Genomic DNA, 9011 nt, shown 5'->3' on the forward strand with positions numbered 1-9011 from the left:
AGAACTAGGAAGATACCCACTAATCATAAATATTCAAAAAAGAGCATTCAAATTCCACAACCACCTAAAAGAAAGCGACCCAGACACACTCCACAACATAGCCCTCACCCACAGAGAGACCCTCGATAGATGCCCACTCAGCCAGATGGTTCTGGGACTCTGCTCACAAACACAAGCAGAACCACCAGACAGTAACCACACTGGACTAAATCAAATTATAAGAAAACAAAAAGAAAACTATCTGACACATTGGAAAGAAACAACCCAAAACCAGAGCAAATTGAAATGCTATTTGGCCCTAAACAGAGAGTACACAATGGCAGAATACCTGAGCACCGTGACTGACCCAAAACTAAGAAGATCCTTGACTAGGTACAGACTCAGCGAGCACAGCCTAGCCATTGAGAAAGGCCGCCATAGGCAGACCTGGCTCCCAAGAGAAGACAGACTATGCACCCACTGCACACAAGATGAGGTGGAAACCGAGCTCCACTTCTTAACAACTTGCCCACTATACCAAGACATCAGAGACATATACTTCCCACAAATTGCAAACAAGAATTTACAAGAATGTGCAAACACAGCAGCAAGATTTGTGAGCTGCTGTGACAAGAAAAGGACATCCAGCGGAATGCAACCACCATAAAGACTGTACTAGAAATTCCGTCTGTAATGTACTGATTTATTTTGTTTTCTCTGTTTGATTGTTTTGTTTTGTTTGGCTTTGGCAATGTAAACGTATGTTTCCCATGTCAATAAAGCCCATTTGAATTGAATTGAATTGAATTGAGAGAGAGAGAGAGAGAGAGAGAGAGAGAGAGAGAGAGAGAGAGAGAGAGAGAGAGAGAGAGAGAGAGAGAGAGAGAGAGAGAGAGAGATGCGTTGTGTCATTTTAATGGTCCTGACGTCTCCGACACTGGCTGATAAGATCCTTATCTCTCCCCGTTAGTACAATCCGCAAACCAGAATAATTCTCCACCTCCGTAAGAATTCGACACTTCGACAACGTGAAATACCAGATTGTATTGTCCTTGAAGAGTCTATTCTAATGATCTTTCTATTCAGTCCGATAGTGGTCAGGCCTGGTCGTCAGCCTAACCCTCCTTGCGTTAGCCGAAGCTAATGATGATGTGGCATTCTTCCCCCCCCCCCCTCCTCTCTGTGATGAGAGGAGAGAGTATCTTGGTCTCTTCCCTCCTGTGGGATTCGTTTCTTTGGTCTCCCAGATTTTTAGTCTCCCCTACACCCGGAAACACCGTTCGACCAGGCGCGGAGCTAGGGGGTGGCTACCTGGGCTCAAGCCCCGGATGTATTCTGAAAAGCCCCGGATCTAAAATGCTAAAAGAAAAAATTACGTGAGGTGAACTTGTGAGTAACGTGCAGTACCGAAGTCCAACAGAGAGGCAGCAGGGGCCGGAACTTCCCGGAAGCAGCCTGCATAGTCTGCCCTGCCCTGAAGAAGAGTTTATTCAATTCGATTTGGAAAACCTACCGTCCTAACGTGATGGATATTAGAACGTTTTTTGCATCAAAGAAGCAGGCGCCACAAACTGCTGCAGACAACAACAATAACAACATCATCACCAATGATGAAACGGATGATGTTTCAGGTTTGTGAATCTTATATTTGAAACTGAAAGGAAGTTGACTGCAGTGCTGATTGCTGCTGCTAATGGTAGCTTAACTTTGCTATGCTATCCAACCATAACATTATGTTACAATAAAAACGAAAGATTACAATGTAATGTTACCTTACACGGTAAGAATCCAAACAAGCCAGACATTTGAGTAGAGCTGCTTGTATGTATTATGGGCATAGCTGGCAATGTCATACATTTATGGGGGGGGGGGGGGGTATATTGATATAATGTGTCTATAATTTTGCTTCTTGGAGAATGCCACATGCAAGAGGGTGTTTAGGAAATTCTCCTTCACATTTATTTGTGGATTATATTGTATTATATATACTTGTTTTTATGTGTAAATAACTATTGTAAAGTGAATAACAGGCTGATGGTGTTTGAAAAAGAGTGATAGCTTGTATTTGATTCTAAGTAACCACACTATGTATGTATGTATGTATGTATGTATGTATGTATGTATGTATGTATGTATGTATGTATGTATGTATGTATGTATGTATGTATGTATGTATGTATGTATGTATGTATGTATGTATGTATGGAACATGGCTCAAAATCTCTCCTAACTAAGATGTAATGTTAACTAAGTTACTGTAAGTTAAATGGTGATATAGGCTAAATGGTGAGCACAGTCTGCCCTGATATATATATATCACACAACATGACTAGCCTCAGCCCATCAATTATGTCGTTTTATACAAATATAAATTATGGTGAATGTGTGTGTGTGTGTTTACTGTATTTTGTAATACAGGTCAGCTGCTGCTAACCAATACAGCTGCATCCGCCTGTCCACCAACAAAAGATGTTTCAGGTTTGTGAATCTACAGGTGTCATTTTCTTTTATATTTGAGAGTATGGTTCTAGACCAGCTCTATATGAAAAGTGTCATGAGATAACCTTTGTTGTGAATTTGAGATATATAAATAAATTTTTATGTTCACACAGATGAGGCAGCTACATGTAGGGAAGAGCAACAAGGGGCAGCAGGATTGTTTGCTGATTTAGGCACACAAGAACATGGCCCTAAGCAGGTGTGCCTCCCGCAGTACCCCTTCAGCCACTTCGGTTTGCAGAAGAGAGCATTTAATAAGAGCTGGTTCGAGCAATTTAAATGGCTGGAGTACTCAGTAGCCAGGAACTCTGCATTTTGCTTTCCATGTCAGCAGTTTGGAAGACAGAATATTCGCACCAATAAAGATGCTCTCCTCAGTACCCCTGGATTTTCCAACTGGAAAAGGGCTTTGGATTCCTTCCGTGAGCATGAGAAAACTGACTTCCACAAGTCAAGCATGACATGTTGGCATAGCTTTAAAAGCACAGGAACTCATGGAGATGTGGTAGAGCTGATACATACTGCAAGCGCAGAAGAAATATCAGAGAGGCGCCAATACCTTCAGCGCATTGTGGGTGTAACCACATTTTTAGGGAAGCAAGGCATCCCATTCCGTGGGCATGATGAGCAGGAGGCTAGCCAGAATCCAGGCAACTTCCTAGAATGCTTGAAACTCGTCAAACTATTTGACCCATTTCTCCAAGAATATACACCTCCTAAAAATGCCACGTACCTCTCCCATTTGTCCCAGAATGAAATGATGACCAGCATTGCACAAGAAATAACAGAAAATGTCACAAAAGAAATTATAGCCTCCAAAATGTACTCTGTGATGGCAGATGAAGCCAGAGATCACCAGACAGAGCAGCTGGCAGTATGTGTTCGCTACGTCACAGTGGAAGGTTCCCCAAGAGAGGCTTTTCTTGGGCTACACAAGCTAGACAAATTTGATGCAAAGTCCATTGCAGATGGAATAGAGGCAGTGCTGCAGTCCCACAACCTAGGGGGCCTCATGTGTGTTGCACAGACGTATGATGGAGCATCAGTGATGAGTGGAGCAGTGGGGGGTGTCCAGGCCCGCTTCAGAGAGCGACACCCTGAAGCAGTGTATATACACTGTTATGCACACAGGCTCAACCTTGTCCTGTGCAACACATGCAAAGCCATACCTGAAGCTGCCACATTCTTCGACCTGCTTGAAAATGTGTACACTTTTTTCAATAAGTCACTTGTTAACCATAACAAGTTCATTGAAATCCAGAAGCAACTAGGATTACACCCATCTGCACTTGTACAGCTCTCGACAACAAGATGGGCAAGCCAGGTGAGGTCTGTAAAAGCTGTTGTAAACAACCTCCCTGCCATTCTAGCATGTCTCGGGACAATGAAAACAGCCACAGCCCAAGGGATCCTGTCAAATCTCAGCAAGCCGAAGACCATCTATATGCTGGTGATGTTTGCCAAACTCCTGGGGATAACCGAAGGGCTCCACCAGTACCTGCAGGGGGAAAGTTTGGACTTGGGAAGAGCAGTGCAGTACAAGACTGCAGTGGTTGAAACCTTGACGGATCTCCGCACAGACCCTGGGGCTGAAGATGTGTTCAAGAGTGCCATGACCATATGTGAGGAACATCACATCCAGCTCCCTGTTGGTCCCAGGCGGCAGAAACAAAAAAGATTGGAGGATTTTGTGGTGGAGTCAGCCTGTGGAGCAACCTCCAATCAGACCACCCCAGGTGATTTCAGAGACCAGCTCTTTTATCCCTGCCTGGACAGGATGATACAGGAGCTCACCAATCGCTTTTCAGATGTGGGAGATGAGCTTATGTCAGGCATTCAAGCCTGCAACCCAACCACAGCGGCCTTTCTCTCCGAAGATGCTCTCAAAAGCCTTGCTACCCACTATAGCATCAACCTGAAGCCAGAAGAACTCCTGGTGGCAAAGAACTTCTTCAAGAGATGGCTGGAGAAAGAGAAGAGAAGGCTGGAGAAAGTCCCTGACACAACCACAGAGAGAGAGAGAGACCCTGACATAGCCACTGTGTTCAAGATCCTTGACAGAGACATGTTTCCCACCCTGAACGCTGTCCTTCAAGTGGCCCTGACTATGCCGGTAAGCAGCTGCAGCTGTGAACGCTCCTTCAGCGCCTTACGCCGGCTGCACACATGGTTGAGGAGCACAATGGGCCAAGACAGGCTCAATGACCTGGCCATCATATCCATCGAGAAGGGCAACCTGGATGCCATAACCCCTGACAAAATTATTGACAGATTTGCTCAATTAAAGCCACGCCGGCAGTGCCTTACTTTGCCACCACAACAAAAGAAGTAGAAAAAAAAGATGGGGGTGGGAGAGAGGGGTGGGGGGATAGCAGTTGGAAAGGAGTGCAATGAGGAAAAAAACTAGGAACAAAGGGTGCACATAGGACAGGACAGGGAAGGAGTGGATTGTGAAGAAGAAAGGAGAACAGGAGTGGAATGGATATAATGTTGATGTTTAATTGTTTTACATGTATATAGTTATTTGAATTCATTCATTACATTTCTGAAATTTTAAGTTTGTCAATTTCCAGTGGGAGAGGGATACAAATAAATGGGAATAGAGCTGTCCTGATTAATTGATTATAAAAAGAATTGTTAGGGACAGCCCTGAAGGGGATTAAAGGAGAATGTGAAGAAAATGTATGAGCATCAAGAAAAATACGTGAAAACAAGACATCATAAGAAGTTATGAGAAGGAGAGAGAAGAACAATGTATGAGAAGCCAGGAGGAGCATTGGTGGACAGAAGAGAATGTCTGTATAAGAAGTGAGGAAGAGAGAACAAAGTGAGGAAAATAATGGAGAGAATTGGAAATTAGTCATAAAACTTGTGCAGAAAAGCAGAGGAAGAGAGTGACACAAGAGATGAAAACTGAGTGAGAAGAAGGGAGTGAAGACAAGAGCAGTAAAGACAGCACCACATGTAAGAGAATAAGATGCATTTCATGTTTGTTTGTTTTTTACACACGTACAGCACATCACATGTACTATAAGAGAATAAGATGCATTTTATTTGATTGTTTTACTTCAATCCTAATACCACTTTTGTTTTATATTTTCTTTTCAGTGGATGCGAGGCATGTTCCCTGGATCATCTGAAGTGACTTCAACCAGATGCTGACTTTTGTATTTGTTAAGTTATTTAAGTTTTGTATTTGAGTGAGTTAAGTTATTAGTTTGCTTCATTAAAGGGTGTTAATTTAAGTGTTCTCTAGTATCTTTTGTCCGCTTTAAGGTGGTGGTTACGCTAAAGGTAACGCACCTAACGCATGTTTTTTTTGTTTTTTTACAATTCATCATTGTTACATGAATATAATATATTCATGTAACAATGATGAATTGTAAAAAAAAAAACATGCGTTAGGTGCGTTACCTATATTATATATTATGTTTGCACCAGATTTAGCAGAGGCTAATTTCCATCTGTGGTCTATCCAGCAGCTAACTGTATTTGAGTGAGTTAAGTCTTGGTGTTATGGTAGACTCAGACCTCAGACCTAAGAGTGACACGTTCAGCCGAACGCACAATTAGAGGGGGGCTTCCCACCCTCCAGAACATTTACAACAAGCGGTGCAAGGGGAAGGCTAAGAGAATTATTAAGGACTCGAGCCACCCGAACAACTGCCTCTTTGAACTGCTGCCGTCAGGCAAGCGATACCGGAGTCTTATGGCGAGCACAGAAAGACTCAGAAGGAGCTTCTATCCCCAGGCCATCAGGCTGCTAAACGAACAATAATCGCTAAACGAACAATAATCACTATGCAACAACCATCAAATGCACACAGCACACACACCCACACGCACACACACACTCACTCAAACAAACAACACACTGCAGCACCCACTCTCCACACTTAGATCACACAAACACACTTACACTTTATATTTATTGATAAAGGATTTGCACTACAACTCGTACACCTACTGTGAATTGTACCTAAACTGCACCTCGTCCATTTATGCCTTGCACTATATAGTATTGTATATTAGTACACTGCACAGTATTGTATATTGTATGGTAACTACGTCTACGAACATTGTACATATGTCTAAACTGAACACTGTGACCTCTTTTTTTTCTTCTAATTTTTACTATGTTTTTATTTCATACTTATCTTGTCATGCACAGTCTCTGGAGCGCAACAGTAAGAAGCATTTTGTACAAAAGTATTCTGTACTTCTGTATGACAACTATTAAAGAAACTTGAAACTTGAAACTTGAAGCTTTAAATCACAATCAACAAGTTGACAACTTAATTCTTCCACCTTAGAAACATAGCTAAAGTACGGCCATTTATAAATCAAAAGGACGCTGAAAACCAGATCCATGCCTTTATCTCAAGCCGACTCGACTACTGTAATGCACTCCTTACCGGCCTCCCGAAAAAATACGATAACTATTTTATTGCAATGCACTATTGCATTATTTTATTCTATTTTACTAACTATTTTATTGCACTGCACTATTTTACTTTGTATCAGTGAATCATAGACGCCTGGCCATAAGAGCATTCGGAGCATCTCTGCTCTCCCACTATTGGGAGCAAAGGTATGATCTATTCTTGCTCCACCACTTTTTGATTATATGAAAAATATGATATATCCCCCCCCAATATATAAATCTAACCATAACTACGTTATGGTTAACTGAGTTTTATAGTGAAAAGAGCAGCTTTATTGGTCAAGATTGAAGGCTCTATATTGCAGGAAATTGCACATACAGGTTCATTAAATTAAAAAAAAAAATGTCGTGGAGGGGGTCCTGCCTGACCCCCTCCAAACCACCCCTTGCCTGTCGAAAAAAAAAAAAAAAAAAATTAAAAAAAAAAAAAAAAAAAAAGGGGGGGGGGGGGCCTCTGGGCTAAGCCCCGGATCTCCTACGATCCTAGATCCGCCCCTGCGTTCGACTTATAAATCTTCCCATCCTCGTCGCCATCTGTAATGGGAAATATTAAAGGACTAAACGATGAGCCGTTTACAAATCATTCTGAGTCATTATCAATGATAAGAAGAAAGTTTATTAACAATAAGAAGAAAGGTTATTTCACCGTGGCCACATCTGAAAGGACAGTCTATAGTCAGAGACAATATGTTAACTTTTTTTTTAACTTTAACTGGATAACTGAGTTAGCCGGACTTTCCGGTTCCCCGTACGTGGATTTTCCAAATCACCATGACAACAGATCCAAAAGTTTGAGCCTGGTCGAAAGCAGAGTTTAAGTTCAAGTTAGCCTGAACCATCGCCACGCCCCCGCAAAAAAGTGACAGCCCGTTTCCTGAAATTATTCCCACAGTCTACGATCTGCATTATACCATTCTGAATTACGTTTTTGTGCTCCATTCTTCCAGAGGGGGCTTTTGAAATGTAAAATAGACCCAAAATGCTGATACTAAATTCACTTTGTCCTAAATAATGCACGTTATATATACCGTGGCGCTCGCTCGGTGCGATGTACACATTATGACGTGGTTATTTTAATTGTAACTGGTATTAAGATGTCTGATGAGATGCGCTGTTTGACGGATTTGAGAAATTGAATGAGCCGTTGACGTCACATTAATGAATGAGGATAAAGAAATAAAACTTCATTCAAAATAAAGAATATTCTAAACACGGGTCTCTCGTTCATTAATGTATAAACAATGAATTTATCCCATCTGGTCCAGTGGCGCAGCGGTAGTGCTCAAGCCTGCCAACCCAGCGACCGGTGTTCAAAACCCCGTGTTTCCAATATAATTTTTTTGAATATAATATTAATGATTATACGCCAAAGTAGCCTGGTTTTAAGTTAAAATATTATAAATCTACATGCATTGAGGATGTCATTCTTTATATAGCTCTCAACGTGCACCAAATTGAATTATTCCTATATTGCAAAAAGAAGGAAAAGACTAGGGTCTCGAACCCCGGTCGTCTGCGTGAAAGTCAAAAGAACAACCCGTTAGACCACATTGGAGATAAGGTAAAGATCGACTATACATCAATCAATGGGTAAGAGAGCCGTATCGTAATTCTGTATAACAGTTTAAATAATTATTTTTGCTAGCAAGATCTCATTTGATTATTCAATCCAGCAGGCAAGTTTAAAGAAATATAATCTGATTGATTGAGGTAATGAGGGACTTAGAATTAGCCTATAGATAACGCATTTAACTTGTCGGCGAGGCGATTGAGCCGTATTGCAATCTGTCAATAAAGTCTTAAATCAATTAATCAATCAATGCCGTTAGAGAATCAGGATCTCTGCCATCGATACGTGCTGGCTTTTCACCTAAAGCGGCCGCGCGCACTTAGCCTGAGTCTCAAGTCTGAATCGAGTTAACGAGACTGAATCCACCTTCGAGGAACAGGAAAATCCCGGCTTTGAACATCGGGTTAACTGAATCTGGATAATGACATCTTGATCGACTTAGTTGAATCAGGTACGGGGAACGGGGCCCAGATATGATGATGAAGGTAAACAAAAATGGTTCTCAGTCACTGGGAGCAA

The 9011-nt window shown here is 41.7% G+C and overlaps 1 long non-coding RNA gene across 1 annotated transcript; it reads left to right on the forward strand.

Annotated features, from left to right (window-relative positions):
- Positions 1 to 1473: 1473 nt before the first annotated feature.
- LOC311226837 lies at positions 1474 to 5723 on the forward strand. Its single transcript, XR_014619551.1, has 3 exons — positions 1474 to 1610; positions 2398 to 2457; positions 5587 to 5723. It is a non-coding gene; the product is annotated as an uncharacterized lncRNA (long non-coding RNA).
- Positions 5724 to 9011: the final 3288 nt, after the last annotated feature.

This window comes from Notolepis coatsorum (assembly GCF_963971535.1).
Source record: "Notolepis coatsorum genome assembly, chromosome: 1".
Lineage (NCBI taxonomy): Eukaryota > Metazoa > Chordata > Actinopteri > Aulopiformes > Paralepididae > Notolepis > Notolepis coatsorum.